General features: G+C 43.6%; 1 long non-coding RNA gene across 2 annotated transcripts in view; it reads left to right on the plus strand.

Moving 5' to 3' along the window:
* The window catches only part of LOC126508585 (uncharacterized), a 46,563-nt gene that overhangs the window by 11,322 nt on the left and 19,745 nt on the right, over positions 1–15,496 (plus strand). Inside the window, exons 3-5 of one of the 2 annotated variants that reach the window (XR_007593888.1) lie at positions 2,697–2,758; positions 7,305–7,540; positions 9,117–12,220. This is a non-coding gene — a long non-coding RNA (uncharacterized lncRNA). Of the gene's footprint in view, positions 1–2,696; positions 2,759–7,304; positions 7,541–9,116; positions 12,221–15,496 lie in introns of those variants that run through there. The other variant, XR_007593889.1, reaches the window with a different exon arrangement.

The following is a 15,496-nucleotide window of genomic DNA, read 5'->3' on the forward strand; positions in this document are numbered from 1 at the left end:
ATCACTGGGAATTGTTTTTTCTGTTGTAATGCAGGTGATAGCATCCTGGACTTTACAAATTCCAGGCAAGTGCTGTGCCACTGGGTTCCATGCCCAGCCCAGTGGCAGGCTGCAGGAGCCAACCTCCTCTCCAGAGCAGTAGGAGCAGCTGTAACACAAGCCAGCCATTCCTTTGCCAGCAAGGACCAAATTTCATAGAACCATCAACACTTCTAACTGCTTGGGATGGAATAAGAGAGCTGGAAGACACTGAGAACTTCACCTTGCCCCTAGGCTGGGCCCCTAGCATCTCATGCCTCTTTGTGTGTTCATGTAGTCTTGCTGAAGTGTTTTCCTGCAAGGTTTAAAGACTATGTGACAGCCCATTCTGTTAAGAAGGCTAAGTTTGCATCATAGAGCGGCTCTTGGGCAACCTTTTCTAGAACTCCTCAGGTCTAGTTTCTTATCAAACTTGTTTACTTCTCTATGTGAGATGTAAATTTGAAGACTGATTTCCCCAGGACCTGCTATTTGTACTCTCAGAGTCTCTATTTGAGAAAATTATTAATTAATTATTATTTTGAAACTTTAAAATTTGATTTTTGAGAACTGGCTGATCATATTCAGCACACCCCCAAGCTCTCGTAGGACCTACCATTGAGTCCAACTTGGAAATAATGGCCTTTGCAGGAGCATGGTCAACTCACCAGGGCTATACTACTAAAGAAACCCGACTCTCTCCTTCCCATCTGCTATCAATTTCCAATAGCCCCTCAGTTGGGGGCATGACCTTGTGCCTTCTCTCCCTCCATGTTGTTTTTCTGGATTGAGCTTGCACAGGTCGTGTGCATGCTTTCACAGCTGCTGTGAGTTTATTTGTGCAGCTGCCTTTCTGTGTCTGAAAAACAGTGTCCTTGCAGTTGTCTATCATCTTGGCTCTAAAATCTTTCTACTCCTTCTTCTGCAGTCGTCTCTAAACAGTGATAGAGATGTCCCACTGGGCCGAACATTCCACAGTCTTTTATTCTCTATGTCTTGATCAGCTGTGGGTCCTTATATCATTGCTGTCTACTGCAAAGAGAAACATCTCTGATGCGGGATGAGGGAGAGATGCATTAGTACATGAGCATAATGATGAGTCATTAGCGATCAGTGTAACACTGCGGTCATTTGGAAGAAAAAGAGCAGCAGGGCTTATCACCTATGTAGCTGCAGGTTCTCATCCCAGTGATGGTGCCATGGATGGGTTTCATCTTGTGCAATAGACCTTAAATCCAACCAGAAAGCAGCTGGTTACATGCCATCCATGTCTTACTGCACAGATGGGCACACCTCGCCATATTGGTTGTCACTGCAGCTCTCAGAGGTCATGGATGGGTAAGGCTGGTGATACTCTAGTCATCAGTATTCTTCCCCAATAGGGTGGAACTCAGTCCCCGAATGCCCCTAAATTCAGAACCCCAAAGGCTATTACCAAGTGAGGGATTTGGCTCATGATTTTTTTCTTTCCCAGTCTGACCATTTTTCTGGTTCCTACGACACTCCTGACAGCTCCAGGTGGACAATATTTCCACTCTAAATTATGGACTGAAGTGACCTGAATAGATTCAGAAAGTTTTCTGTCCTTTAAAATTATCCCCTAGAGTCTCTAGAATGAATCACGAGTAGCATCCCTGGAAAGTCTTCTCCATTATAAGAAACTTCAAACTGTGAAGGCTAATTAGGTGTGGGCGTTAATTGTTCTCAACTCATCAGAGAAAGAGGTGTTATAGAAATAAAGGCTTTAAGCTGTTTTTCTTTTAAAGCTGAAAACAAGTACTTTAATATTTATTATCTCTGTTGGTTGGCTTTTATATGTTCAGGATAAAATATAACGTTGTCACTCTGTCTTTATGACCTTCCCTCTGAATTTGGATCACATCAAGTCAAATCAGAAGTTGGTTTCCACTTAAAGTACCCACGGTCCTTCTTATGCCCTGGGTCGTCTCAATCTCAAAGCTGTTATCTCCTCATCCATCCGCCCAAATGACATTCAAGGTAGCATATTTTTGATGCCTAGAAGCTCAGCAAATGAACTCTGGATTCTCTTTGGCTCTACTCTCTCTTTGTCTTTACAGAGAAAACTTGAACTTGGCAGATATAGGTTGGGATCATTTGAAGGGAAGGCACACTTTAGGAGCTAGGGTTTTAGTGCGTGGGTTAGCTGAGAGGGGATATTTTTCCATCTCTGAGCATTCAAGGGTAGCAGAGCTGACTCGCACGAACCTTTCATCTGCTTTGTACTTTCACACATGAATTTTGTTTGGAAGAGACTTAGTGTGTTATATTATGAGCTGTGAGATGGACGTTTTCAATGAGAGGATGTTCTGCAAGTTGGGAAAATTTCCCCCTGTCAGTTCAGTTTTCTTAGTCCTTGCTATTTGTACTCTCGAAGCCACCTTTGCAGAAAAATGGAGCAATCACGGAAACTGCAGTCTTAGGATAGAGGTAGATTGTTGTAGCTGCTGTCTGAGAGACAATGGCATTCACGGTTTAAAACAAAGGCATTCCTGACTGGTTGACTGTCAGTGTTGAGGCCTCTTTTACGCTTGTTCTTCAAGACCCAAGTTTAACCAAGGATGGATGAGCAAGGTTTCGGGGAGGTGTCCTAAACAGGTGGCTGTGGGATGCTTACTAGAAATATGCACCAATGCTTATCTTTCTTTTTCTGTTGCTAGGATAAAATACCCTGACGAAAGCAACATAAAGGAGAAAGATTCACTGTGACTCACGGTTCCAGGTACAGTTGATCATGGCAGGGAAGCAAGGCAGCAGGCACATGAAGCAGTTGCTTGCATTGCATCTACACCCAAGAAGTGGAGATAAATGGAAGTGAAAGCATGTTGCTACCCAGCCCCCTTTCTTCACGTGTCTAGTCCAGGATCCCAGTCAGGGATGAGCACTGCCTACAGCAAGTCTCTCCATCGCAATTGTTGTAATCAAGGTAGCTCTTCAGAGGCCTGCCCAGGGGATCATTTCCCAGGTGATTCTAGATCTAGACAATTAGCATTAACCATGAGTACTTTTTTTTAAGGAAACATGGTCAATTGTCTGTACTTGTACACATAGAATTTCTATTTATTTTGTAAATAACTGGATGGAAGCATCTAGTCCCCTCCCCACACACACCACAAAGGAGGTCAGTGAACTCAACAACACAAACTTAAAAGTACAGGTTCCTTCCTGTATTGTCTGCTCAAGTCCAGTAACCACTAGGTAATTTTCTCTCTTTTTGAGTATGTCTGAGATAACTTATAGGTTTATTTGCATAATGTCACCAGTAGCCTTTTATAGATAGGAGCTGGTCAGGACATGCTACATGGATATAGTGTGACTGCAGCAAGAACAAGACAAGGATGACACTTTTGTGATCTTTTAAATATAAATGCCATTTCCAGAGAGGGACAGAAGTTCATTGTTGCTTCTCAAGGAGACATAACTCATGGCAACTGAATGTTGCCCTAATCTCCACAGCAGAGCTGTTGTGTGGCAATGAGATTCTATGTGCCTGAAGGCTTGCTGCTCTAGTTTAAGAAAACGTTACTGGGCCTCCTAATCATTGCTTGTGGGGGGACAAATTGGCTTAGCCACTTTGGAAGGTGTTCAGGCAGTTTTTGCAAAGTTGACCACAGTTTTACCAGGAAATTCAGCAATAAGATTCATAGGTACTTATTAAATATAATGAAAACACATCCACACTAGAACCTACCTGACTATTCATGATAGGTTTCTATTCAAAGAACTGGGTGCAACTAAGAGACATTTCAACAGTATAGACAAATAAAATAGTATATTTATACAGTGGACTATTGTTCTGTTATGAAATAATCTTTCAAGCCATAAAAAGACATGAAAGAAGCTTAAATCATATTCAAATGGAAGAAGTCAACTTCGAAGGATGCATTCCTTATGATTCCAACTCTTTGACAATCTGGAAAGTCAAAACTATACAAATAGTAAAATATCAGTGGTTCCCAGGGATTGGAGAGGGCAGGGGAAGGGATTTCAGGATGTGATAATGTATCTATACAATACTCTAATAGTGACTCTCATGCATTTATTGAAACCACAGAACTTCACAAAGGCTCAGAGGTCAGAGGACCAGTATAGAACTTCACAAAGGCTCAGACGTCAGAGGACCAGTATAGGATTTCACAGAGGTTCAGATGTCAGAGGACCCGTATAGAATGGGAGCAAGAGATGTGACAAGAGAGCCTAAATGGATGCAAATGTTGGAGATGAGTTTACTCTGGGGGCAGGAGAGAGTGCAGACCAGCTCACTTTGTAATGAGAGGCTCCTGTAAGATTAAAAGCACGAGAAGCCGTAGACACTGCAGTTTTCATTGGTGTGGAGATTAGCTATCCAGAGGTTGTTGCACACTTACTTTGGATTTGAACTATTAAGAGTATCCTGCAAAAAGTAATTCAAAATACTGTTTTATGTAGCTACTATGCCCTAAAAGAGGGAGCCCTCCAACACACAACTCAGTGTTGTCTGTGTCTGGTAGTGCCCTTCCAAAGTGTACAGCACAGAAAGGGGCAGGAGAAGGAGCAGCTGAGGTGAGATCCCTGATAAGTGCTGCTTTGTCTAGGGATTAAGGCCAGCATCGATGGTTATAAATCATGTGGGTAGCAAGCATCCTTGATGCGATGTGAGAAGATGCAGACCTCGCCTCTGCAATATTTCTCCTCCAGAGCATAGCCGTGAGGAAAACATCAGATAAATAAGACAGAAGCCTATGATATGCCTGGTCAATGCTAGAATCTCTGAATGGGACCCAAGGACAGAGAAAGGACACCGAGAGAAAAATTCAAGGAAAGAGACCGAATGAATGGTGGACTTCAATTAAAAACAGTGTAATAGAATTCCCTTTTTTGTGTGTTTTATTGTCTTTATTTCAGTTTTCAAGTTTTGAGCCATTTCCTTCACCTGGAAACTAGGAGAACCCTAAGAGAAATATACATGAATCCCCCTTCCCTGGGATGGTAAAGTAGATAAGACATCCTTAGAGAATTGGCAGCATGAGGGAAAGGGAGGTGGGAGGGTGAGAAGAGAGTGGAGAGGGAAGAAGGGGGGAAAGGAGGAGTGTGCCATCCCACCTGTCTACCATGCCATGGTTTGCAAGTAGGGCAAGGGATTGGTGATTGAAACACACGCATGCACGCACGTGCGCGCATGTGCGTGCGCGCGCGCGCGCGCGCGCGCACACACACACACACTCAGACATGAATCATCCTTGAAACAAGAATGGCCCCTTTATTGTATCCCAGGGCAGCTTATTTGACTAGTGGCCATGCCCTAGTTCTTGGGACTTTTCAGCTGCAAGCTCACCAGAAACCACTCCCCTGCTATCAGGAACTTATGAGGGTCTCATACTCAGAGCAACTGCAAGCATAGGAAAACAAGTTGTTTACTCCAGCAGGCAAGGGGTCACAGAAAATTCAGGGTCTGAGGGTCTGCAGTACCCAACCGAGGAGAACATGAGGGGTTGGGAAGATCATGTTGGTTAAAGGACAGAGAGGGAGAGCAAAGAAAGAGCTTACTTGAGCAATATACAGATTCAATGCAATGACCATCAAAATCCCAGCAAAATTCTTCACAGACCTTGAAAGAATGGTACTTAACTTCATATGGAAAAGCAAAAAACTCAGGATAGCCAAAACAATCCTATACAATAAAAGAACTTCTAAAGGCATCACAATCCCTGACTTCAAACTCTACTACAGAGCTACAATACTGAAAACAGCCTGGTATTGGCATAAGAACAGACAGGAGGACCAATGGAACCAAATAGAAGACCCGGATATAATCTACACACCTCTGAACACCCGATTTTTGACAAAGAAGCAAAAAAATATCAAATGGAAAAAAAAGCATATTTAACAAATGTTACTGGCATAACTGGATATTAACATGCAGAAGAATGAAAATAGACCCATATCTATCACCATGCACAAAACTCAAGTCCAAATGGATCAAAGACCTCAACATAAAGCCAGACACACTGAACCTTATAGAAGAGAAAGTGGGAAGTACACTTGAACGCATTGGCCTAGGAGACAACTTCCTAAATAGAACCCTGGCAGCACAAACACTGAGAGATACAATTAATAAATGGGACCTCCTGAAACTGAAAAGCTTCTATAAAGCAAAGCATATGATCAACAAGACAAAACGATAGCCTACAGAATGGGAAAAGATCCTTACTAACCCCATATCAGACAGAGGTCTGATCTCCAAAATATACAAAGAACTCAAGAAATTGGTCATCAAAAGAACACATAATCCAATAAAATAATGGATTACAGACCTAAACAGAGAACTCTCAACAGAGGAATCTAAAATGACTGAAAGACACTTAAGAAAATGCTCAACATCCTTAGTCATCAGAGAAATGCAAATCAAAACAACTGAGATTCCATCTTACACCTGGATGACAAGTTATGTTGGTTGTGAGGAAAAGGGAACACTTCTACATTGCTGGTGGGAATGCAAGCTGGTACAGCCCCTTTGGATGTCAGTGTTGTGATTTCTCAGAAAATTAGGAAACAACCTTCCTCAAGGCCCAGCAATACCACTTTTGGGTATATATCCAAAGAATGCTCAATTGTGCCACAAGGACATGTGCTCAACTATGTTCATAGCAGCATTGTTTCTCATAGCCAGAACCTTGAAACAACCTAAATGTTCCTCGACTGAAGAATGGATAAGGAAAATGTGGTACATTTACACGATGGAGTACTACACAGCAGAAAAACATAACAACATCTTGAATTTTGCAGGCAAATGGATGGAGCTAGAAAACATTATTTTGAGTGAGGTAACCCAGACCCAGAAAGACAATTATCACATGTACTCACTCATAAGTGGCTTTTAAACATAAAGCAAAGAAAACCAGCCTACAAATCACAATCCCAGAGAACATAGAAAGCAATGAGGACCCTAAGAGGGACATACATGGATCTAATGTACATGGGAAGTAGAAAAAGACAAGCTCTCCTGAGTAAATTGGGAGCATGGGGAACTTGGGGGAGGGTTGAAGTGGGGAGGGGATAGGCATGGAGGGGAGCAGAGAGAAATGTAGAGCTCAATAAAAATCAATAAAAAAGAAAGAGATAACTTGAAAGAGGAAGCCATTGTGGGGTCAGCTAGTAACCGGGCACTAAGGAAATTCCCAGGAAACCACAGGATGACCCCAGCTAAGAATCTGAGCAATAGTGGAGCGGGCATCTGAACTGTCCTTTCCCTGTAATCAGATTGATAACTACCTGAATTGTCATTATAGAACCTTCATTCAGTCATGGATGGATGGAAGCAGATGCAGAGATCCACGGCTAAGCACTGGGCCAAACTCCTGGAGTTCAGTCATAGAGAGGGAGGAGCGATATGAACAAAGCAGCCAAGACCATGGTGGTGACCACAGAAACAGCTGACTCAAGCTAGGAGGAGCTCACCGACTCCAGGCTGACAGCTGGGGAGCCAGCACAAGGCAGAACTAGGTCCTCTGAATGAGGGTGACAGGTATGGCTTGGGAAGATCGTGGGGCCACTATCAGTGGAACAAGTATTTATCCCTAGTGCATGAACTGGCTCTTTGAAGCCCATTCCCTATGGAGGGATATAGCTCAGCATAGATACAATGGGGAGGGCCTTGGTCCTGACTCAAGTGATGTGACAGACTTTGTTGATTCCCCGTGGGAGGCCACACCCTCTCTGAGGAGTGGATGCAGGGTGGGGTGGGGGGGAAGGTGAAGGGAGTGGGAGGATGGGAGTGAGAGGAAACTGGGATTGGTATGTAAAGTAAGATTGTTCTAAAAATAGAACACAGTGTATCAGTATTTGTTCCATAATCTTGATAAGCATGCACTAATAATGTTAATAATAGAGAAACAAGGCCAAGTGTATGAGGACACTGCCTTCTCAATTTTCCTGGGAATTTAAAACAGTTCTAAGCGGTGGTTTGCTTTTTGAAAAAAAAAAATTTGTTAACCAACAAAATATATGTTTAGTTTAATTAAATTTGGAGCATTTAGAAAGAACGAGCAGGGCTAATCTATTCTTGTGAATATTAATAATTTAGGTTTTTTGTATTTTGAGACAAGCACTCATTAGGAAGTCAAAGCTGGGCTTGAACTCATGGTCCCCTGCTTCGGCCTCCTGAATGCAGAGATTATAAGCGTGTGCTGTGTGGCCAAGCACGGTGGGTATTTTAGTCCCTGCTATTGCCACTGTGCAAAGTACAAAACAGCTGAGGAACCAAAGGTTTATTTTGTCTCACACTCTCAGAGGATCCTGTCTTGGCAGGGAGGGCGTGATAACATCGCTGAGTTCACATTACTGAGGGCCAGGAAACAGAGAAAGCGGGAGATCAGAACCAAGTAGCTTTCTCCGTTTTTTTCTTTTGTTCTCTCTGGAGCCCTAGCCGAGGAGACAGCAGCGTTGCTTGCGTTCAGAGTACGATTCCCCCATCACTCCATCCCTGCCTGAATAGACAGAGCCTGTCTCCTAGGTGACTCTATCCAGGTGACAATGGGGATTAACCATCTCAATAAGTAACTGAATAGCACCCGCCTGCAAATAATACCGCATGACGTCAGACAGTATTCTAGGCAGCAAGTTAAAGTGGCTGGTGCCTGCCTTTGTGTGAGGTTTATACAGTTAGTTTGTTTTGAAGCAATCACAACAGATGCCTGCTCCTGCTATTCTGTGAAATCAAAGCGTAGACCTTAGGAAGATGCCAGGTGTGCTGGTTTTCTTTGCAGTGCGACTTCACTTTATCCCATTTCCCTTTCACAGCTAGAATCAACAGTGGCGAGGACTTAGTAACTGACAAAAAAGTTCTGTTATAGGGTCTTTATTTTGTGCTGAAAGAACGGGGTCTTTATTTTGTGCTGAAAGAATACAGATTGGTATTTCTTACAGACAAAACACACAATATAGCCAGGGTGCAGGGAAACTTTGTAAATACCGGGCAGAACATTTGCAGTCACTGTCACCAAGGCGACACACTGAATCGATCCCGAACACCCCAGCCTCTCCATTCTTCTCCCTGCCTTGGCTTCAGCATCTCTCAAGCGAGATTGTGCTATTTTTCACAGTGGTTCTTTGTGAACAGTGTGATGATGGCGTCGTCAGCAGAGCCAGCCATAGCTTACTCTTCATTTTGGACATGACTATCATTTGGTGAAGAAAAAGATTATAATGCCCAAATCGTCAGATCCAACGTACATGGACTTCTTTGGGATTGAAGAAAATAGGACTCTCAGGATGTCATTTTAAATGGCAAAGAACACCAAATTTCTACCAGAAAATGTGAAAACACTAGAAAAGAGCTAGCAAGCCATTCAGACTACTTCTTAAATGATAATTGTGGATGTTCGAGTCACATGCACGTTTTAACTAGCATATTTTGTTATTTTATGAAATTGATATTTATAGTGGCTCAAAACAAACAGAGCTGGGCTCAGTGAGACTGCTCTGACAGGTGCAGTGGAGCAAATTCAACTCACCCATCATAGTTAAGGCTGAAAACATTCGGCGGAGGGAGTTTGGGTATTGCAAATTTTATGGTCCCTTCATGTATGATGGTTTTGCCCTTGAAACTTATGACAGCACAGATCTAGTAATCTCAGCTTAATAAGGCCACAGTGTTCATTTGTGTAAAATAAAGCCAGAGCCCTGGATCCTGGGAATTATCGCACGGTACGAAGCTGAGGATTAATACTTGTAGTTACAGAATGTGTTTGATAATTTAGTTATTCTCATAGAGTCAGCAAGAGCCCAGCATTGGAACTGCTTTCTTCTTCCCAGTGTGCCTTTACTCAGGAAAGAATCGACAGACCCATCCTAGGCCCAAGGAAAAGGAAATAAACAAAAGCACTAGGAACCTTCTGGTGTGAGACTCCTGGGCTGGTGGAGTCTGTGACTCTAAGAGAGAAATGGTGGTTGTTGAGACCTGTCTCTTTCTCTGGGAAGCTGTGGTATACAACCCACTAAGATGGCAACTGAACTGTGTATGCTAGGATCTCAGGAGAGGACTGGGCTAAAGGAAAAGCCTGTGGGAGGAAGTGGGATGAGGGCAACATTTTCCTAGTACCTCCACCCCACCTCGCCTTCAGACCTATCTGCAAGGGCCTTCTCCCTATGGGAGCTAGCAGAAATTAGACTCATATCCGACTGGTCAGCAAGTGTCTGCAGTCACATGCCTGCCATGGGGCACTGAACAGCAAGGGCTGTCCACCAGAAAACTACAAGTAACAGTCCAGGAGGAAAAAAGAGGGCCATTCTTCTGATGCTGTTGTCCCTGAAGGACGTTTTGGGGAATTCCTAATGACAGACCCACTTTAGTAGGGAGCACCTCTCTCTGAGAAGTTACCTGCAGGTTCCTGCAACTGTTGTCACCATAAAAACATGGAAGAGAAGCAGCTATTCCCACTTCTGTCCTTTGGGAGAGAGGGTATTTGATGACGCTCTTATGATATCATTGCTTAGAAACACAGAATCCAAATGGCCGAGTGAAACACTAAAGTCCTCCATTGTGCAATAGCACGCACAGTGGATGCCTCACCGCTTACCCGTGGCACAGCCCATCTAACATTGAGGTGGGGAGAAACCTCTGCTTTTCCTACGACATTGTGAGCCTTTGATCCCATCCCAGTGCTATTACAGTTTCTTCACCCACTCCTCTAGAGAACCACGGGCTGAGGAAGCCACAGAGCCTGTCTCTGAACAACTTCCGTATGTTGTTCCAAGGATCAGACTGTGTCCATTAACACTGAGCTAATGAGGCTTGAGAACTTTCTGTGTGAGTGAAGAACTGAGGGAGTGGGCTTCACAGGCGCTGAGCTGCAGGCAGCACTCATGACTGGAAGACTGCCCAGGCTTCTGAGGCTTAAACCCTGGGCCCAGCATCTGTGTGCATGCATAGTCAGCACGGGATTTGACCTAAGTGGAAAACAGTCTTAAGTTGCTTAACTTTTATTCTTTAACTAAGCTTCATTGCTGTTTCATGCTTTGTTTATTTACTTATTTATTTATTTATGCATATGTGTGGGCGTGGTCCCCTGTGTGTTCCTGTGTGGAAGCCAGAAGTACACACTGGGTGTTTTCCTCCGTCACTGGCCACACCTCATCTTTTGAGATAGTCATTGACTTTGAGCTCATCGCTTCCATGAGGCTGGCTGTCGGCGAAGTTCAGAATCCACTGTTCTTCAGCCTCTCAGTGCTGGGCTTACAGGGGGGAGCTGCCACACTAGTGCTTACATGCGTGCTCCAGCCCAACCCAGGCCTCTGCTTGGGCCCCAGGCACTTGTCCACTGAACTATCTCTCTGAGATGCAGTACTGGCTGGTTTGGGGCTGTATCATTTGTAGATAAAAATCAGTCAGTGATCTTCCACATCAAAGTAAGGATAAGTGGAGTTTCCAACTTCCCCTGGTCCTGGAGGGCGGAGCATGTGTTGTGTGACGCTAGAAAGGCCTTTCCACTGCTCCATTTCTTCCCACCCGAGCCACATAGCTAAGCGTTCACTTTCTATATCTCATCACTCTCCCGTGTGCTAAATGTTCAGGGACATTGGTTCTCTGCTGTAGGAAGGCTTGCAGCTTGTGGTTACCCGCCTCCTGGGTAACCTTATACTATATACTGGGCCTCTTATACTATCTATGCACGGATGCAGATAGTCCCTTCTTCCTTTGCCCCAGCTGCTTTGGATTGTTGGATTGCTGGATTCCATCTCTGTCCACAATTCAAGCAGAGAATTCTAATTTGTGAGTTTGTGAGTTTACCCCTAAATAACTATCTATTTCTCAGTTCTGAGCTAGTGTGGGATTTCTTTTAAGCGTCTGTTCATCAGTTCTCAATCTGTGGATTGGTCCCTTTGTAGGTTGAATGAACCTTTCACCAGGGTTGCCTAAGGCCATCAGAAAACACAGATATTTCCCTTACAACTTGCAACAGTAGCAAAATTACAGTTATAAAGTAACAATGAAAATAATTTTTGATTATGGGGGAGTCACTACAACATAAAGAGTTGTATTAAAGGGTCACAACACTATTGAGAACCACTGTTCTAGGGTGTGTAGTACCCACACATTAGGAAAGGGGACATGGAAGAGTAGGGCACCAAAATACTGACACATCACGCTCTAGTCCACTGGCTGCCCAACCACAAAGCTCAGCTTACCTCACTTACTTCTGAATAAAGAGAGAAAAGACAAATCTGTTTCTTGTCCTTCCTTTCCCAGTTGTAGATGGGTTAGGTCCCAGCACGTTCATTTTCATTTCCAAATCCGCCTCCAGCCAGGTGGTACAATTCACACCAGTGTTCTGCAATTCACTCTCCGGGGTATGACGTTACCTACACCATACATGTTACATAATGATGCTATATGAAGGAACTGCGGTCTGTTTTCTCCTCCTCGTATGTGGGTCTTATTTCCCAGAAGCTGTATGCTATGGAGCACTGTGGTGGGGAAGATGTTCCTTGGGCCCACAGTGGCTTTGTTGGGTGACACCAGAGCTGCTAGGGAGTGCAGTGATTTTAAATGTCTGCCTCTCTCAGGAAGGAGACCCAATTTGATCAGTCTGCCACCACAGACCCCTCTGCAAGAGCCTTCTCCCTGTGGGCTCTTTGGAGATACAGGCATCACCTGCTGACTTCTCCCTGTGGGCTCTTTGGAGACACGAGCATCACCTGCTGACTTTTTGTATTCCTTTTCAGCTTCAGGTTTCACCTTCTCTGGGCGAAGTTTTTATCCAGTTTTACTGTGTTTCACCCTAATAACCTTGACACCTGAAACTTGATCTTCTTTTCAAAATTCAAAATTCTCCTATGTGTAGGAGAATCATTGCTATTAATACACATCACTCAAATCAATCATTTTTACTGTGATATAAATATTCTTTGATGTATATTATTTGTTCTTCCATTTTTTGACATCCACATTTTATTTTTGACCTGTGGCTACTACAGAACCCAGTAAAAAGACATTTATGTGTGTTTCTATTCACACATTTGAGGCTTTTTTATTTTTAAATGTGTGTATATGTTTGTATGTGTGTATGCACATGTGTGTGGATCTGCATATATGAATGTGTGTGTAGAGGTCAGATGTCAACAATGTTGAGAATCTTCCTCAGTGGTCCCCACTCTATCTTTAGAAACAGCGTTTACCACTGAACTTGGAGCTTACTGATTGGCTGGTCTATCTGGCTAGTGGGCTCTGGAAATCCAGCTGTCGCTCCCTGACCCCAGCATTGGGCTTCCAGAAGATCATTGTTGCCTTCAGCCTTTTGTCATGGGTGCTGGAGATCTGAACTCAGGTCCTCATGCTGCTGTAGAAGATCCTTCACCAGCAGAACCATCTCCCTAGCCTTAAACAGGTTAGGTTTGCTTGGGCCTATCCCTAGTAGAACTATAGGTGAGTGAGGTGTGAACACGTCTAATTTTCTCTATTGTTATATTCTTTATGACCTTCTAATTCCATTTACTGAGTTTGAGAATTTAATACCTTGATTTTTCTCAGGAATACTTTACTATTAAGTTCTAATATTTATGCTTATCTGATGGGTGTATGGTGCCACACTATAGTGCCTATGTGAAGATTGTGTGGCAGTATCATTATTAACCCATTTTTGAGATGGGGAATCTGAAGCTTAGGAGATGAGATGTTCAAGGCTTTATAGTTTGTAACAGGCTGACAAACTAGAATAAGAGCATGGGCCATTTATTATCTTACTCCAACATGCTAACTTGGGCTTCACTGAGAGTCCAGATGTTTTATTAAAATGCAGAAGCAAGCAGGGAGCTGACTTTCCCTCTCATTCTGTATTCCAGAAGTCTTCCCTCTGTAAGTACCATCTAAACATTCTATTCATCTTTTTTATTTTCTGTTCCCCCTTTTCTATTTTTCTGTCTTCTCTCTTTCCTTTCTTCCATCCATATATAGTATATACCTTCCACCTTTATATATTTTTAAGTAAATGATTTCTAGCTCAGTCGTCCTGCATGGATTAAGAAGATGAAATTACTAGGTAGTTTGGAAATGACTGTGAGCAAAAATTCTCTCCAGAGCAGCTGCTTCTGATACACACCACTTGTCTCTTTTAATTAGAATAAAATTTAAGCTTTCTTGGGAACTGAAATTATGCAGCAAATTTATAATTAACAATAAAATGTTGAATTGAGAATTGCTTCACTCATTCCTGCATGAATTTTTCATTCTATTTCTCTGACAAGCTTTATTCCTACCTAAAAGAGAATTACCACCCAAACAGATAACTTGAGAAACATGTTTGGAAAACAGACCACAAGCTTGGGATTGCTCCACATGGACCTTACAGTGGAAGGACAGTACTGGGGTTATGGAGACCTAGTCACTCACCACGAAGCTTTGCAAATCCTCAGACACTGAGGGGTTGTTAGGTAGAAGACAAGAAGTGACCTAGAAGATAGGCAGCCTCTTGATGTCCTTAAGACATTTTGATCTCCGTTAGCATTGGGTTTATGCTGTCTTCACCACCTTACATCAAGATATCCTTGGCACTGAGACATCTGACTCCACCTTTGATGCGTCACAGAGATTTTTGTCTTGGGTGGCACACTGTAGGCGTACAACGCTTGACTGTAGAATTTAGTCAAATGGAATTCGTTAGGACAGCAAACATCCCACCTTCTAATCCTAATGGTGCCCTGGAGCTACTACTGTGCACACTGTGGAGGCCCAAAAATGTGAGCCTATTCCACCTTGTCTGAAGGTCAGAGAGCTTGAGCTTATCCAGAGTTGTTGAGAACAATTGTGTCTGTGCACCCTGACCTAGGGTGTGGTTATTTGGCGTTTTGGACATTAAGATGGTCGGTACAGGTAAATCCACTCCCCCCCCCCCCCGACCAAAGGTCAGAGAATTCAAGCATACTTCTGCTCCTTCTTTTGAAATAGGAGGTTTCACCTAGGGAGTGGCTGCCTTCAGGATACTTGGTCTAGGGTGGGTTCACTGCCTAAAAAACAGAATACTTTTCTCAAGAAATAATGACTTGATGTCTCAAGTATTGGGGCAAGTAATTGTTCTGGTTGTCCTTTGGATCATGTTAAAATGGTCTTTTGGGTTTACGAGACACCCAAGAAGCGAGGAGATCCGGTCCAGGCACCAGGAGAGACATCACTGGGGTGAGTGAGTTTCTGACCGCAGCAGCAGCCCGGGACAGGGAACTCAGACACCCCTCTTATACTTCCTGGTCATCCTCAGGGGCTACTCTGCCCAATACCACCTCTCTCTTCCTATCCCACCCAGCTTGCATCCACATCCCTCCTTCCCCCTCCATCTGACTCCCTTCCCTCGTTAACCACATAACATCTCCCAGCCCAGCCTGTCCGGGCTCTAGGGCCGAATCCGAATCGGCAGGGCAAACGGGAGGGTGGTAGCTCCTTTGTTCCCACTAGCCTGCCTGCAGCGAGCTAGGTAGGTCCTTTGATTACAAG

This window comes from Alexandromys fortis, unplaced genomic scaffold (genome assembly GCF_014885135.2).
Source record: "Alexandromys fortis isolate MF-2015 unplaced genomic scaffold, M_Fortis_MF-2015_v1.1 scaffold_79, whole genome shotgun sequence".
Lineage (NCBI taxonomy): Eukaryota > Metazoa > Chordata > Mammalia > Rodentia > Cricetidae > Alexandromys > Alexandromys fortis.